This window comes from Anomaloglossus baeobatrachus, chromosome 9 (assembly GCF_048569485.1).
Source record: "Anomaloglossus baeobatrachus isolate aAnoBae1 chromosome 9, aAnoBae1.hap1, whole genome shotgun sequence".
In the NCBI taxonomy this organism is placed as follows: domain Eukaryota; kingdom Metazoa; phylum Chordata; class Amphibia; order Anura; family Aromobatidae; genus Anomaloglossus; species Anomaloglossus baeobatrachus.
The window spans coordinates 166,169,320-166,187,611 of record NC_134361.1 but is presented as its reverse complement, the minus strand read 5'-3'; the positions used below and the strand labels follow the sequence as shown (position 1 = coordinate 166,187,611).

At 49.8% G+C, this 18,292-nt stretch overlaps 2 non-coding genes across 2 annotated transcripts; both read right to left on the bottom strand.

The window, feature by feature from the left end:
- Positions 1 to 1,241: 1,241 nt before the first annotated feature.
- On the bottom strand, positions 1,242 to 1,348 carry LOC142253788 (U6 spliceosomal RNA). Its single transcript, XR_012726823.1, has one exon. It is a non-coding gene; the product is annotated as a U6 spliceosomal RNA (small nuclear RNA).
- Positions 1,349 to 5,564: 4,216 nt separating this feature from the next.
- LOC142253818 (U6 spliceosomal RNA) lies at positions 5,565 to 5,668 on the bottom strand. Its single transcript, XR_012726850.1, has one exon. It is a non-coding gene; the product is annotated as a U6 spliceosomal RNA (small nuclear RNA).
- Between the last annotated feature and the right edge of the window lie 12,624 nt (positions 5,669 to 18,292).

Genomic DNA, 18,292 nt, shown 5'->3' with positions numbered 1-18,292 from the left:
GAAAAAACAATGTCAGAATCGCCAGGATCCGTTGAAGTGTTCCAGAGTTATAACCTGTCAAAGTGACACTGGTCAAAATTGCAAAAAATGGCCGGGTCTTTAAGGTGAAAACAGGCTGGGGGCTGAAGGGGTTAATGAAGAGGCGTCAATCAATCACCCCCATTATTAACCTGATAAGTAAAAAGAAAAAACACACACATAGTTTATTTGAAAAAACCCCACTCTCCAACTCTTTCCCTGGTTCACCAATATATTTAAAATAAAAACCCAGGCAGGTCTGACGTAGTCCAGGGAATCTGACATAGTCCAGGGAATCCGATGTAGTGCACAACCTTGTACAAAAACGTGTTTTCCTGCAAAAAGATGCAGAAGTGGAGCTGCACAAAATACTTTATGTGTGCACATAGCCTAAATTGTAATAAAACACATATCTACCCACGGTTTTATCAGTAAAAAGTCAGCTCAGGGCACAAAAAATAAGCCTTCCCATAGTCCCAGATCCCCAAAAAATAAAAACATTACGGTTCTGTAAAATATCGCGAAAAGGTAAATTTATTTGTTTTTTACATATTTCTGAGGTTTTTTTGACCATTTAAAACAAAAAAAAAATTATACATGTTTGGCATCTAAGAATGAGCAAAGTCTGATTTACCATATGGTGAACATGGAAAGTAAAAAACCCCAAAACAATGCGGACTTGCACTTTGTTAGCAATTTCACCGAACTTGGATTTTTTTTTTTACCATTTTCCACTACTTTATAAAATAAAAAAAAATGTAAAATCAATGATGTCAGTCACGGGCAGCACGGTGGCTCAGTGGTTAGCACTGCAGTCTTGCAGCACTGGGGTCCTGTGTTCAAAACCCACCAAGAACACTATCTGCAAGGAATTTGTATGTTCTCCCTGTGTTTGCGTGGGTTTCCTCTGGGTACTCTGGTTTCCCCCCCTACTCTAAAGACATACAGATAGGGACTCTAGATTGTGAGCCCCAATGGGGACAGTGTTCCTGATGTATGTAAAGTGTGGAATTAATAGCGCTATCTAAATGAATAAATTTATAAATTAAGGTCAAGTTTTCCCTCAAAAAACAAGCCCAAACATAGCTATATTGCCGAAAAAGTAAAAAAAGTTATGGCTTTTGGAATAAGAAGGAGAGGAAAAGCGAAAAAATGTAAGGGGTTAACAAGGCCAGAAATGTTGGGAGATGAGGGTAACAAAAACTTGGGGTTGAGAAATGCGTGAAAATGTGGAACGCTTCACGATTATACGTGTCATCCTTGCGCAGGGGCCATGCTAATCTTCTCTGTATCGTTCCAATTTCAGCATATGTGCTGCCAAAGCGAGCACAAACTGCCATCCGACGTATCCGCTATATATAGTCCTATAAAAATAAATATTTTAACTTAGGGAGATTATGTTTTAAATGAGTTAATTCTGAAAGGTTTTAGGTAGCACTCTATGAATGTTGCAGTTAAAGTGTAATAAATGTAATCAGGGAAAAAATAGGTAATAATTTGTCACTAATTAATATGCAAATGAGATCCGCGCCGCACAGGATCCTGGGAAAACATGGGGCCTATTTCCTACTGTACAACGGGCATTACTACTGCACAGGGGGGCATTCCAATTTTACAGGGGCTCACAAGAGGCATTACTACTGTACAGGAGGTATTAGTATTGTACAGAGGCTCCTCACAGTGGGCAATACTACTGTACGAGGGGGCATTATTTTTCTACATGGGGGTCACAGTTGGGCAATACTACTGTACAGAGGGGCATTATTACTGTAGTGGGGCTCACAGGGGAAATTACTACTGCACAACGGAGCATTACTACTGTACATGGGGTCAAAGGTGGGCATTACTACTGATCTTGGGGGCATTGCTATTGTACAGGGGGCATTACTACTGTGCAGGGGGCATTACTACTGTGCAGGGGGCATTACTACTGTACAGGGGGCATAACTACTGTACAGGGGGCATTACTACTGTACAGGGGGCATTGCTACTGTGCAGGGGGCATTACTACTGTACAGGGGGCATTACTACTGTGCAGGGGGCATTACTACTGTGCAGGGGGCAGAACTACTGATCTTGGGGGCATTGCTATTCTACAGGGGGCATTACTACTGTGCAGGGGGCATAACTACTGTACAGGGGGCATTACTACTGTACAGGGGGCATTACTACTGTACAGGGGGCATTACTACTGTACATGGGGTCACAAGTGGGCATTACTACTGATCATGGGGCATTACTACTGCACAAGGGGGCACTACTACTGTACAGGGGGCATTACTACTGTACATGGGGTCACAAGTGGGCATTACTACTGCACAAGGGGGCACTACTATTGTACAGGGGGCATTACTATTGTGAATGAGGGCATTACTACTGTACATGGGGGCATTACTAGTGTACAGGAGCTCACAGAGAGCATTACTACTGTACAATGGGACATTACTGCTGTACAGGGGCATTATAATTGTACAGGGGCTCACAGAGGGCATTATTACTGTACAGGAGGCATTACTCATGTACTGGGGAACACAGGGGTCATTACTACTGTACATCAGGTCATTACTATTGTAGAGGGGCTCATTGATAAGCATTACGTTTGTACATGGGGCTACTAATACTATACAGTGGCTCACAGGGGACAGTCTCTTGTTTTTATTTCTCTCTGTTTATCTTTTTCAGGTTCCCATTTGTGGACTATGGCGGATTCCTTGGACTACGGCGGTCCTGCTATTTTTTTTTTTTGTTTGTTTTAATAAAGTAGTGAATGATGGAAAGTGTTTATTTTAATTAATCATTTTGTTAAATTGTGTATGTTGTCTTTTTTTATTACTGGGTTATTAATGGGGGTGCCTGATAGACGCCTCTCCATTACTATCCCCTGGGCTTGCTGCCAGCTGACATTACACAGCTGACATCAACCCCAGCTACCATTACTCCGATTGCCACTGCACCATGGCAATCAGGAAGAGTTGGGCAAAGTGTCAGAATTAGAGCATCTAGTGTGATGCTCCACTTCTGCAGCAGCTGCAGGCTGCTAGTTTTAGGTTTGGACAAGCCAATAACCATGGACCTTCCCAGCCTATCAGCCCCTAGCTGTCTGCTTTTCCTTGGCTGGTTACCAAACATAGCAGGGAACCCAAGCCAGTTTTTTAATCAACTAATTTATTTATTTATTTAACCCCGTCACTAGTACGCCATTGGTTGTGTCCCTGCGGTTACCATGGGCTCCGGCGGATCTGATCAGCAGACGTGCGTGTGTTAACCCTTTAGATCACACTGTCAAACTCTGCTCCCGCCACCGTCAGTGGCCCCGTGATGCGATCACGGGGCGCCGTTGTATTTCCAAGACAGCTCGGGGTCAGATTATTACTCCTGATGCTGTCATGAATCACTTCCTGTGAGAGTCAACAGAATGCCAGCACTCTCAGGAGACCAGGATTTCTCCTGATCAGAGCGATGCTGCAGCATCGCTCTGAACAGGAAAAGCCATCGCAGTGTACAGTCATAAAGTCCTCTAGGGCAACTAGTAAAATCAGTAAAAAATATTAAAGAAATAAATAATTATGTAAAATATGAAAAAATAAAAGCTAAAGCTCAAATCATCCCCCTTTTGCCTCATTGAAAGCAAAACAATTAAAAAACTAAAAAACAAAACAAAATTGAGACGCCACTGAGGTAACCAGGTCTCACAAAACAAGGTAACATCACTGTAACAGCTCGGGTCCTACATAACTGTGCCAGTCAGTACACACACACCAGCACACCAGGACACATACACTCCAAAACCAGGGCGGGAGACTCCCATAGAACCAGGTGACAGGGCTGGGCACTGTGAGCTAACAGGCAGCCAACTGGGTAGGGAGAGATCAGACCTGGGGGAGGAGTGGATGGCCTGGGGAGAGTGGGAGAAGTCAGTTAGCGGGCTGGAGAGACTGAAAGTGAGCAGTCGCAAGGAGGAGAATCAGTTGTCAGTAAAGGTGTCAAGACAAAGGAATCTTGAGACACAGTGAAAGTAGCAAAGACCCCGCCAAGACCTGAGTAGAAACAGCAGCCACTCAGGGGAGAAAGTATCTGGAGAACGAAAGGTCAAGCTCCAGGGACAGTGGAATGCTGTGGGAATGGAAATCCAGGGCTCCTAGTACTTTGCACGCACGGGGTGCAGATCCGAGAACAGACCGGGACTGCAAGCCGTCTATTAACTCTGCAAGGTGGGTGGGTTTCCAGGACTCGTCTGCCACCATTAACATCCGAGGCATAAGCAGCAAAGGGAGGACCGGGACATATTCCCTTAAATAGTCCAAACTGCCTGCGGCAGGACCCAGTCACCAGGAGGACCTCCAAGTGCTCCACGCCAGGGAGGACCCCCACACACACACACACAAGTGCATCGGTGGGCGAGTGGCACCAGGTCAGTTGGCACAGGGACACAGGACTCGGGCGCACCTGGGATCCAGCACGTCCCCAGGTTGCGAACCCAGCTGTAAGTAAAGCGACCAAACTGCACTCCCCTGTCTGGACTGAGGTATTTCACTGCACCTCCACATTAACCCCTACCTACCCCTGGGGAAAAGCCCTGCTCGCGTAGGGCTTCACCATCCACGCTGCCCCATCCATCACCCCCAGGGAAGAACGGCAGCGGTGGCCATGCCATCCCTGGCCGCGCACCGCGTGTGGCGTAGTCGGACTATTTTTATTATGTTTCCCATTTTATTTAAAAACTGATCGATGTGCCCCTGGATCTGGGACCCCTTGAGCCACGGATTGCCTGGATCCGAGCAGCTCGGCTGCCCCGGGGTGCGACAATACACATTTTTGGTATTGCTGAGTTCAGAAATGCCTGGGCTATAAAAATATAAAAGCAATTAATCTGATTAGTACAAGGTGTAATGAGAAAAAATATTCCAGATGACAAAATGATGGTTTTTGGTCATCGCAACATGGCCCTAAAATGCAATAACAGGCGATCAAATCATCATATACAAATATGGTATAATTAAAAACATCAGCTCAAAACGCAAAAAAAAAAGCCGTCACTGAGCCCCAGATCCCGAACAATGAGAATGCTACAGGTCTCCGAACATGGCGACAAGGCGCTATTCTTTTTTTGGACAAACTTCTGCTTTTTCTTCACCCTTTAGATAAAAGTAAAAGTATACATGTTTTGCATCTACGAACTCGCACCGGCCTGAGGCATCATAATGCCGGGTCACTTTTACCAAATTGTAAACATGGTGACAGAAAAAAAGCAAAAAAACCCCCCTAAATTGTGGAATTTCACTTTTTAATTACAATTTCTCCACTTTTGGATTTTTTTTCCCCATTTTCCAGTACATTATATGGAAAAAATGAGTGATGTCATTCAAAAGTACAACACACGGCCCTCACGTGGAAAAATCAATACGTTAGGGCTTTTGGAAGAAGAGGACGAAAAACGAAATGGAAATAAAGCAAAATGGCCATGGCTTGAAGGGGTTAACAAGGCCAGAAATGTTCTTACCTCAAAAATTGATGAAAAAAAAATACATTTGCGTTAATAAATGCGTCAAAATATGGAACGCTTCACGAATTTGCGTGTCATCCTTGCGCAGGGGCCATGCTGATATTCTTTGTATCGTACCAAGTTTAGTAAACATGCTGCCAAAAGCAAAGTATATGTGCTGCCAAAGTAAGCTCTAACTCAGGGGTGGGGAACCTTTTTTCTGTCGGGGGCCATTTGGAAATTTCTACCAACCTTCGGGGGCCGCACAAAATTATCAATGTTTAAATGACCCTGCTATATTGGGTGAAGCAATTAATTAACTGGGGGCATGGGGCTGGGGGCACAGACACCACACGCGGGGCTGGGGGCACAGACACCACACGCGGGGCTGGGGGCACAGACACCACACGCGGGGCTGGGGGCACAGACACCACACGCGGGGCTGGGGGCACAGACACCACACGCGGGGCTGGGGGCACAGACACCACACGCGGGGCTGGGGGCACAGACACCACTGTGGGGAAGGCACAGACACCACTGTGGGGAAGGCACAGACACCACTGTGGGGAAGGCACAGACACCACTGTGGGGAAGGCACAGACACCACTGTGGGGAAGGCACAGACACCTCTGTGGGGAAGGCACAGACACCACTGTGGGGAAGGCACAGACACCACTGTGGGGGAGGCACAGACACCACTGTGGGGGAGGCACAGACACCACTGGGGGGGAGGCACAGACACCACTGGGGGGGAGGCACAGACATCACTGGGGGGGAGGCACAGACATCACTGGGGGGGAGGCACAGACATCACTGGGGGGGAGGCACAGACATCACTGGGGGGGAGGCACAGACATCACTGGGGGGGAGGCACAGACACCACTGTGGGGGAGGCACAGACACCACTGTGGGGGAGGCACAGACACCACTGGGGGGGAGGCACAGACACCACTGTGGGGGAGGCACAGACACCACTGTGGGAGAGGCACAGACACCACTGTGGGGGAGGCACAGACACCACTGTGGGGGAGGCACAGACACCACTGTGGGGGAGGCACAGACACCACTGTGGGGGAGGCACAGACACCACTGTGGGGGAGGCACAGACACCACTGTGGGGGAGGCACAGACATCACTGGGGGGGAGGCACAGACATCACTGGGGGGGGAGGCACAGACATCACTGGGGGGAGGCTCTGACATCACTGGGGGGGAGGCACAGACATCACTGGGGGGGAGGCACAGACATCACTGGGGGGGAGGCACAGACATCACTGGGGGGCTGCACAGACATCACTGGGGGGGGGCTGCACAGACATCACTGGGGGGGGGGCTGCACAGACATCACTGGGGGGCCTGCACAGACATCACTGGGGGGCCTGCACACACGACTGGGGGGGGCTGCACACACGACTGGGGGGGGCTGCACACACGACTGGGGGGGGCTGCACACAGGACTGGGGGGGGCTGCACACAGGACTGGGGGGGGCTGCACACAGGACTGGGGGGGCTGCACACAGGACTGGGGGGGTGCACACAGGACTGGGGGGGTGCACACAGGACTGAGGGGGTGCACACAGGACTGGGTGATGGGCTGCACATAGGATTGTGTGGGGGTGCACACTGGACATTGGGGGGCTGCACACAGGACTGGGGGAGGGGTGCACACAGGATTGGGGGGGTGCAAACAGGACTACTGGGTGATGGGCTGCACACAGGACATTGGGGGGCTGCACACAGGACTGGGGGAGGGGTGCACACAGGACATTGGGGGCCACACTGCGCTGAGAGTTTCATGCAACTCTGGGGGAGAGGGTTTACAGAACTGGTGTGGGGAGGCACAAAGCATTGGGCAGGGCATATAGCAGCAGAGGGTCGGCACTGGACTCACAGCAGCATTGCACTCACATCACCGGAGTGCAGGAGCCGGACACTGCATCAGAAGGAGAAGGCAGGCACTGATCTCCGGAGGGCAGGAGGCGTGCACACAAGGCAGGAAGCTGTGAGGCTGCTGTGGACCCGCCCATTGGCAATTGGCACTGGCCGACGGGAGAACACATTGCAGCACAAACAGCAATGTGTGGATTTAAAGGGCCGGCGGCAGCAAACCGCGGTGACAGCACCAGCACTGCCTCCCCCGGGAATCTGCCCGGGGGCCACATAAAAGGTCATGGCGGGCCGCATGCGGCCCGCGGGCCGGAGGTTCCCCACCCCTGCTCTAACTGATATTGGACCTGACCGTTAAATATAGGCCTAAAAAATGGGATATTTTAACTTATGGACATCATTTTATTTATTTTTTTAATTTATTTATTTTTTTACAGTAAATTCTGAAAGATTTTAGGTAATATCCTATTAATGAAGAAATCAAACTGTAAAAAAGCTAATTAGGGAAAAAATAATAAGAGATATGGTGCAATAATTCAATATGCAAATTAGATCCACACTGCAGAGCATGCTGGGAGGAAGTGAGGGGGCAGCTTTTGCCTGTGATAGATGTTGTAGTATAAGTGGGAAACAAAGAGGGACATTACTACTGTGTTGGGGGATGGAAGGGGACATTACATTTGTATAGGGGCACAGAGAGGTAATTTTTACTTTGTAGGAGCACAAAGGACAAACAATACCAATTAATGTGGCTGAAAAAAGGGCCATTATTATTGTGTGGGTAAACATTCGGGGACATTACAACAGTATTGGGGACTAAAGGGGGCACATAGGGTGTAGTATAATTGTACAGCCCTAAGAGAAGAACTATTATTGTGTAGGGCACACACAGGGCATTTTTACTGTGTAGGAACACAAAAGCGAAACAATTCCAAGTTGACTGTGTTCAAAATGGGACATTGCTATTGTGTAGGAACACGAAAAGGGGCACGAGTACATTTTGGGGGACATAGAAGGTATACAACTGCATATAAGTGACGTTCCTGACATTACCATTCATCAGAATTGCCGGGTTTCGCTGTGCGCGGCAAGAGGCGGGAGCGGCTGCTTCTCAAATTTTATGGAGTCTCGTTCTGAGCCTCATTCTGAGCCTTATTCTGAGCCTCCATAGTCTTTTATTGTGGAGAAACGTCCTGGGAAGCACTGGACTATGCCAGACTTTGGTGGGAACTTTGCATTTTAATAAATTGGTGAACAAAGGACTGTGTCTTGTTTTTATTTCTCTATGTTTATGTTTTCAGGCTTCCATTTGTGGAATATGGCAGATTCCCTGGACTACGGTGGTCCTGCTGGTTTTTTTTTCTTTAGTGAAGTATTGAATGATGGAAAGTGTTTATTTTAATAAAGTATTTTTTACGTGTGTATCTTTTTTTATTACTGGGTTTGTAATGGCGATTTCTGATAGATACTTTTCCATTACTAATCCCTGGGCTTGATGCCAGCTAACACTACACAGGTGCCATTAACCCCAGCTACCATTACCCTGATTACCACCACGCCAGGGAAGAACCATGCAAAGTGCTAGAATTGGCGCATCTAATGTGATGCGCCTCTTCTGTGGTGGCTGCGGGCTGCTATTTTTTTTTAGTCTGTGAAGGCCCATGGTTATTGGCCTGTACCGCACCAGGGTAATCAGGAAGAGCTGAGGCAAAGAGCCAGAACTGGTGCATCTAATGTGATGTGCCACTTCTGGGGTGGCTGCAGGCTGGTATTTTTAGTCTAAGAAGGAGCCAATAATCATGGGCCTTTCCAGCCTCATAATAACAGCCTCCAGCTGTCTGCTTTGCCCTTGCTGGTTATCAAAAATAAGGGGCACCCCACGCTGTTTTTTCCCCCGTTTATTTATTTAATCATAAAAAGTTGTCCAATAAGCTCCACAGGTTACAATTTTATTATACTAGCTGTACTACCCGGCTTCGCCCGGGTTAATAACTGCTGTTAACAAAATGGAATGCATTAACAAAAATGTATTCTGCAAACACAAACAACAAAACAAATAGATAGAAATGTAATTATTAAAAGGCAAAAACTAAGCTAATAGAAGCACTTCACAACATATATTTCAACACCACACATATTCCACACAGATTGAACTAAATTAGCCATGTAATGTGCTCCGTCTGTCTCTTTCCAGATCTGTCTCTTTCACCGTCTGTCTCTTTCCCGTCTGTCTCTTTCCAGGTCTGTCTCTTTCCAGGTCTGCTTCTTTCCTCGTCTGCCTGTCTCTGTCTCTTTCTTTGTCTGTCTCTATCTCTCTGCTTCTTTCCCCATCTGTCTCTTTCCATGTCTGTCTCTTTCCCAGGTCTGTCTCTTACCCCGTTTGTCTCCCCCGTCTCTTTGTCTGTGTCTTTTCCTGTCTGTCTCTTTCCCTGTCTGCCTGTCTTTGTCTGTCTCTATTTCTCTGTCTCTTTCCCCATCTGTCTCTATCAAGGTCTGTGTCTTTCCCCATCTATCTTTGTCTGTCTCTCTGGCTGTCTCCTCCTTCCCTGTCTTCCTGTCTCTGTACCTGTCTGCATGTCTGCCTGTCTCTTTCCAGTCAAACACAGGAGAAACAAGAGTAAAGTGCAATATCCATACTTTATTAAGACAAACACAACAAGGAGTGATTAAAAGAAGAGTATACTACCAAACCAATAGGGATGCAATGACAATAGTCCCTTTATCATAAAAAATTACAGTCCATGATATTACATAGGAGCAGTGGCGTAACTAGAGTTGGATGGGCCCCGGTGCAAAGTTTAGACCTGGGCCCCCCCCTCCACATACACAGACACTTGGGGTAAGGCATACCTCCCAACTTTTAAAGAAGGACAAAGTTTGCGGCGCGCGTAAATTTTTAGGCCACGCCCCCTAACCACACCCATTTCACAGTCACGCCCATATCCACTCCCCATCCACACCCATTCAGCATGGACACGCAGGCAGCCGGCGGGCCTCCAGCATGGACACGCAGGCAGCCGGCGGGCCTCCAGCATGGACACGCAGGCAGCCGGCGGGCCTCCAGCATGGACACGCAGGGAGCCACAGTGAGGCGGCCGGTCGCCCACACAGTGAGGTGGCCGGTCGCCTTCACAGACAGGCGGCAGGGGGGCGCCCGCACAGACAGGCGGCAGGGGGGCGCCCGCACAGACAGGCGGCAGGGGGGCGCCCGCACAGACAGGCGGCCGGGGGGCGCCCGCACAGACAGGCGGCCGGGGGGCGCCCGCACAGACAGGCGGCCGGGGGGCGCCCGCACAGACAGGCGGCCGGGGGGCGCCCGCACAGAAAGGCGGCCGGCCGACCGCACAGACAGGCGGCCGGCCGACCGCACAGAGAGGCTCCGGCCGGGGGTGAGGGGGGGGAGGGAGGGAAATCAGCGCTGGGGAGATTTTACTGTACCAGCAGCAGCACAGGCAGCGCTCCTCTCTGTTATGCCACGTCTACTGGGATGGTAGGAGGGAAAAGCAGGGAGGCGGAGAGAGAGTGGGTGGGCGGAGCCCGGGAGCCGGCCGTCCCGATCGTGGCAACGGGACAAACAACGTAAAGTGTGAAAGTCCCGCTGTATCCGGGACGGTTGGGAGGTATGGGGTAAGGGATAATGACACTGACACTCGGGGTACAGGATAATGACGCTGACACTTGGCTCTCACCCACAGCACCCTGAAATCCCTCTATCAGCACCCAGCTTTCCTATGTTCTGATATTTATCTTGTCCTCAGCACCCAGCTTTCCCATATCAGAGCATGAGAAAGCTGGGTGCTGAGAGATGTATATCAGAACATGGGAAAGCTGGGTGCTGAGAGATGTATATCAGAACATGGGAAAGCTGGGTGCTGAGAGATGTATAGCAGAGCATGGGAAAGTTGGCTGCTGAGGGAAAGAGCCTTTTTCCCTCAGCACAAAACATTTCCATCCCATACTTGTATCTTTGTCCCCCCTGTATAAAGTTCTCAAAATACTATAACAGCCCCCACATAGCCTTCCAAATAATTGTATAAAGGGTCTCACATAACCCTTCATATATTAGAATGCAGATACATAGCCCTCCATATATTATAATGCACCCCCATAATCCTCCATGTATAAAGTAGCCCTTCAATTATAATGCATTTCCCATAGTTCTCCATGTATTAAAATTCACCCCATAGTTCTCCATATATTATACTGCACCACCCAGTCCTCCATGTTTTATATTGCACTTCCATAGTCCGTGTATAAGGTAGCCTCCATAGTCCTCCATATATTATAATGCAGCCCCCATAGTCCTATATGTATTATAACACAACCCCATAAAACTTCAGATGGTATTATGCAGCCCCATACTCCTCCATGTATAATTCACCCCTATATTCCATGTATAAGGTGTCCCTTCATTTTGTATTATACAGCCCCCCCCCCCCGACCTCCATTTTAATGCAGCCCTATAGACCTCCAGTATAATGCAGCCTCATAGACCTCTATGTATATTACACCTCTATATTCAATGTATAAGGTGTCCTTCATGTTTATTATGCAGCCTCACCAGGCCTCCGTATATAACAATGCAGCCAACCTCTCCAGGCCTCCATGTATAATATAGCAGCCAGCCTCCCAGGCCTCCATGTATAATATAGCAGCCAGCCTCCCCAGGCCTCCATGTATAATAATGCAGCCAGCCTCCCCAGGCCTCCATGTATAATAATGCAGCCAGCCTCCCCAGGCCTCCATGTATAATAATGCAGCCAGCCTCCCCAGGCCTCCATGTATAATAATGCAGCCAGCCTCCCCAGACCTCCATGTATAATAATGCAGCCAGCCTCCCCAGGCCTCCATGTATAATAATGCAGCCAGCCTCCCCAGGCCTCCATGTATAATAATGCAGCCAGCCTCCCCAGGCCTCCATGTATAATAATGCAGCCAGCCTCCCCAGACCTCCATGTATAATAATGCAGCCAGCGTCCCCAGGCCTCCATGTATAATAATGCAGCCAGCCTCCCCAGGCCTCCATGTACAGTATCATGCAGCCTCCCCACCCCAGGCCTCCATGTACAGTATCAGGCAGCCTCCCCACCCCAGGCCTCCATGTACAGTATCATGCAGCCTCCCCACCCCAGGCCTCCTTGTACAGTATCAGGCAGCCTCCCCACCCCAGGCCTCCATGTACAGATGCAGCCTCCCCACCCCAGGCCTCCATGTACAGTATCAGGCAGCCTCCCCACCCCAGGCCTCCATGTACAGATGCAGCCTCCCCACCCCAGGCCTCCATGTACAGTATCAGGCAGCCTCCCCACCCCAGGCCTCCATGTACAGATGCAGCCTCCCCACCCCAGGCCTCCATGTACAGTATCATCCAGCCTTCCCACCCCAGGCCTCCATGTACAGTATAATGCAGCCTCTCCACTCCAGGGCCTCTGACCACCGTGTACTCATATATATATAAAAAAAAAACCAAGTACTCACCGCTCTCCTCCTTCCACTGCTGCTCTGTCCTGACGTCTCCTTGTTCCACTGATGCTGTACTCCCTGCTCTCCTCCTTCCACTGCTGCTCGTCCTCCCGGTGCTGCGGTCGGCGTCCTCCCTCCCTGCGCTCTGTGCACTCAGCACAGCAGTCGCACAGGAGTGACGTCACCGCACAGGCACAGGGGGAGAATGATGATGCAGAGCGGCGCCGGCCGATCTTTGCTTCATTATTACTGTGCGCGGTGACGGGGGGAGGGGGGCCCCGGTGCCGCCGCTGACATCGGGCAGGAGGGCCCGGTGTCGGGGGCGGCAGCGGGTCATATAGTGGGCGCGTGCACTGTGATAGATCAGCGCAGCTTCTCTCTCACTGAGAGGAGCTGGCTGCTGATCTGCCGGGTCCCCGCGGGCCCCAAACCGCCCGGGCCCGGTCGCGATCGCGACCGCTGCGACCGCGGTAGTTACGCCACTGCATAGGACTCTAACCAATAAATATTGGAATATAGGGTAGGTAAGGACTAACCAGAAATACAATCAGGACTAAGGGAAGCAATAAAGATGAGAAATGGGGGCTGTGTGGGATATGCAGTGCAGGTGAGTCATCACGGAATCTCCGGCAGGAGGCAGGGAGAGACTGTGATGGTGTCACGCTCCCCGGCTCCCCTGCCACGCTCCCCGGCTCCCCTGTCACGCTCCCCGGCTCCCCTGCCATGCTCCCCGGCTCCCCTGCCACGCTTCCCGGCTCCCCTGCCATGCTTCCCGGCTCCCGTGCCACGCTTCCCCGCTCCCCTGCCACGCTCCCCGGTCCCCCGCTCCACAGCCTCCATGCTCCCTCACCTGCGTCCTCCAGGCAACCCGGTCACCGCTCCCGGCGCCCGTCTGCGATGCTGAGCCAGCCCGGCACTCCTGCCTCCTGTGCACCGCTTCCTGCTCTGGCTTCTGGCACCCGGGCCTCGCGCATGCGCTTTAGGGCGCACGCGTGGTCATTGACCCTCTCTTAAAGGGCCAGCGTCTTTCAACAGGATATTGAAGATCCAGGTACAGGTTATATAGGGGAATCCTTTCCAAGTGGGCAGGGCCTGTTCTTCGTGTTTGCTAAGCTAGGAGTCAGGTCCTCCTTTGCTTTGTCCCATACTCACCTATCTCTCTTGTAGAGTCGCTCCTGTCTCGCCAACAGGACCTGAGTTTTCCAGAACCCCGAACGGTGACTGTCCGCCATCTTGTCAGTCCCTACCATCTCCGATCCCTGGATCCGTGTGGTGACCGACCTCCTCGCTCAGCTGGTTCCGAACTCTGCCTGACATCATCTCGGCCTCCGAACCTGAGCTCCGTCACCTGGACTACCTTCAGAGACTCCGTGGTCCCAGGGACTTCTTCACTCCACTCCTCTGAACGGACTGTCCTGCTAACCGTAGTGCTCCCTGTACCGGGCACCTTGCCCTTGGTGGGGTGCTCAGTCCAGTGGATCCACCTCCTGGGCCTACCCGTCCTTCTGGTCCTAACAGTAAGAACAGGCCATGGATCCCGCCGAAGCACTAGCGTCCCAGCTGGCCGGATTGCAGCAGGAACTCGGACGACAGCGCGAGACCCAGTTCCGCATGCTGGCCTTCATGTCCTTGGTGGACACCCGCCTGAATACGCTGCAAGCAACCGCCACGTCCCTGGCATCTCAGTCTTCACTAGCACAGTCCACGGCCGCAGTTCCCGTGGCAGCTTCCTCGGAAGCCTCTAAACTCCGCTTGGGCTCTCCACCCCGATATGCCGGAGATCCTAAGACCTGCAGAGGATTCTTGAATCAGTGCTCCCTCCACGTTAAGCTGCTTCCGCATCTGTTTGCCTCCGACCAAGGTGGCGTTTGTGATGTCCCATCTAGAAGGTTAGGCACTGGCCTGGATGAACCCCTTGTGGGAGAAGGAGGACCCTATAACTACTAACATCCAGGAATTCCTGCAGGCCTTTAGAACCGAGATTACTCGGTACCCGCCGAGTAGCCCGAGTACAGTGATACTCGTGCGAGTACCGAGTAGTAACAAGCATACTCGCTCATCACTAGCTTAGACTCCTATGTAATATCATGGACTGTAATTTTTTATGATAAAGGGACTATTGTCATTGCATCCCTATTGGTTTGGTAGTATACTCTTCTTTTAATCACTCCTTGTTGTGTTTGTCTTAATTAAGTATGGATATTGCACTTTACTCTTGTTTCTCCTGTGTTTGATTAGTACTCTGAGTAGTGCTGACACCCTTCCCGCCTCATTCCGGCCGGTTTGATGTTTATATTTATGGCTCCAAGTTTGAGATATGTGTTGTTAATATCTGTCTCTTTCCAGGTCTGTCTCTTTCCAGGTCTGTCTCTTTCCAGGTCTATCTCTCCTTTTCCCCGTCTGTCTCTGTCTGTCTCTTTCACCGTTTGTCTCTGTCTGTCTCTTTCCCTGTCTGTCTCTATCTCTCTGTCTCTTTCCCTGTCTGTCTCTGTCTGATTCTCTCTCTGTCTCTCTCTATCCATCTCCCCACTGACATCTTATTATACATCACATATACATCACATATACGCTTCTTATACTATGAATGTCTTTTGTTCCTGTAGCAACCAGCTGCTACTAATAACCTGAAGTTCCAGGCTCCATTTACTTTAATGAAGGCATGTTTTTCAGAGAGTAACTGTAAAGCGCGGGGTTAGATTTTCCTGTCAAAACATAGTCTACGACGTTCCCTGGGTCACATGAGGTGTCTGTGCAAAATTTTGTGATTGTAAATGCGATGGTGCGGATACACTTTTTGTTTCACTTTTTCCCCATTATGTAGATAAGGGCAAAATTGATTGGTAAATTGGAACGCGCAGGGTTAAAATTTCGCCTCACAACATAGCCTATGACGCTCTGGGGGTCCAGACGTGTGAGTGTGCAAAATTTTGTGACTGTAGCTGTGACGGTGCAGATGCCAATCCCGGACATACACACACAAACAAAGTGGCGTAACTACCACGGTCGCAGCGGTCGCGATCGCGACCAGGACCGGGAGGTCAGGGGCCCGGCGGCTGCCAGGCAGATCAGCAGCCAGCTCCTGTCAGTGTGAGAGGAGCCGCACTGATCTGTCACAGACCACGCGGCCTCTATTTGACCCGCTGCCACCGCTGACACCGGGCCCCCCTGCCTGGTGTCAGCGGTGGCACCAGGGCCCCCTACCTGGTGTCAGCGGCTGCGGCGTCTCCCCCGTCACCGGCCGGTGCCGCGCTATGCATCACCATTCTCCCCCTGTGCGGTGACGTCACTCCCGAGCGACTGCTGTGCTGAGTGCACAGAGTGCAGGATGGGAGGACGCCTACCGCAGCACCGGGAGAATGAGCAGCGGGGAGGACAGCAGCGGTGGAAGGAAGAGAGAAGGTGAGTACTTGTTGTTTTTGTTTTTTTTTTCTAATATAAGTGAGTAAACGGTGGCCAGAGGCTTGGGAAGGCAGTTCTGGGGAAGCTGCATTATTATACATGGAGGCCTGGAGAGGCTGCTTTATACATGGAGTCTGAGGAGGCTGCATTATATATGGAGGCCTGGAGAGGCTGCTTTCTACATGGAGGTCTGAGGAGGTTGCTTTATACATGGAGGTCTGGGGAGGCTGCATTATTATACATGGAGGTCTGGGGAGGCTGCATTATTATACATGGAGGTCTGGGGAGGCTGCATTATTATACATGGAGGTCTGGGGAGGCTGCATTATTATACATGGAGGCCTGGAGAGGCTGTATTATACAGGGAGGCCTGGAGAGGCTGCATTATACATGGAGGCCTGGAGATACTGCATTATACATTGAGGCCTGGAGATACTGCATCATACGTGGAGGCCTGGAGATACTGCATTATACATGGAGGCCAGAGGAGGCTGGGTGCATTGTTATACATGGAGGCCTGGAGAGGCTGGCTGCTACATTATACATGGAGGCCTGAGGAGGCTGACTGCATTATTATACATGGAGGCATGGAGAGGCTGACTGCATTATTATACATGGAGGCATGGAGAGTCTGGCTGCATTATTATATATGGAGGTCTGGGGGGCTGCATAATACAAAATGAAGGACACCTTATAAATGGAATATGGGGCTGCATAATGCAATATGAAGTTTTATGGGGTTGCGTTATAATACATATAGGATTATGGGGGCTACATTATAATATATGGAGGACTATGGAGGCTACCTTATACATGGACTATGGGGGTGCATTATAAAACATTGGGGACTATGTGGTGCAGTATAATATATGGAGAAATATGGGGTGAATTATAATACGTAGAGAACTATGAGAAATTCATGATAATTAAAAGGCTACTTTATACATGGAGGATTATGGGGGTGCATTATAATATATGGAGGACTATGTGGTGCAGTATTATATATTGAGTACTATGGGGTGAATTATAATACATGGAGGACTATGGAAGGGTATTCTAATATATGAAGGGTTATGTGGGACCCTTTATACTATATGGAAGGCTATGTGGGTGCCATTATTGTATTTGGAGAACTATATACAAGGGGGGACAAAGATACAAGCAGGGGATGGGAACGTTTAGTGCTCAGGGAAAAAGGCTCTTTTCCCTCAGCACCCAGCTTTCCCATGCTCTGCTATACATCTTCTCTCAGCACCCAGCTTTCACATGCTCTGCTATATATCATTTCTCAGCACCCAGCTTTCCCATGCTCTGATATGGGAAAGCTGGGTGCTGAGGGAAAGATGTATAGCAGAGCATGGGGAAGCAGTGTGCCGAGGACAAGATGGATATCAGAACATAGGAAAGCTGGGTACTGATAAAGGGATTTCAGATAATGGGAAAGGTGGGTGCTGTGGGTAAGAGCCAAGTGTCAGCATCATTATCCTGTACCCCGAGTGTCAGTGTCATTATCCCGTACCCTAAGTGTCGGTGTACGTGGAGGGGAGGCCCAGGTCTGAACTTTGCACCGGGGCCCATCAAACTCTAGTTACGCCACTGCACAAACACACATACATACACACATTCAGCTTTATATATTAGATGTCTGGAGGTTGTGTAATTATATGTTTATTTGTCCGTGTACTGTCTTTTCTATATCTATTATCTATCTCTATAGCAATTGCTGTCCAAAAACACCAGAGAAACATATCGGAAACGGGGTTTTTTTCTGCTGCGTTTTTCCTGCCAAGAGATGCAGAAATGGTGCAGAAATGACTGCACCAAATACTAATGTGTGCACATACCCCAGGGTTCCCATGACTAGTGTTTGTTGAGTTTTTGACACTGCAGAATTTCTGCACCAATTCAGTACCTTAGTTTATTTGCGCTTTTGCCTTGCATTTTTGTTACATGTGTTTTGATGCAGTTTTGACGTGTTTTTGTCTTAATAATAAAGTTTGTTGAAATAAAGACAGCAGAGAAAACAGAATTTTGTCAAAAGCAA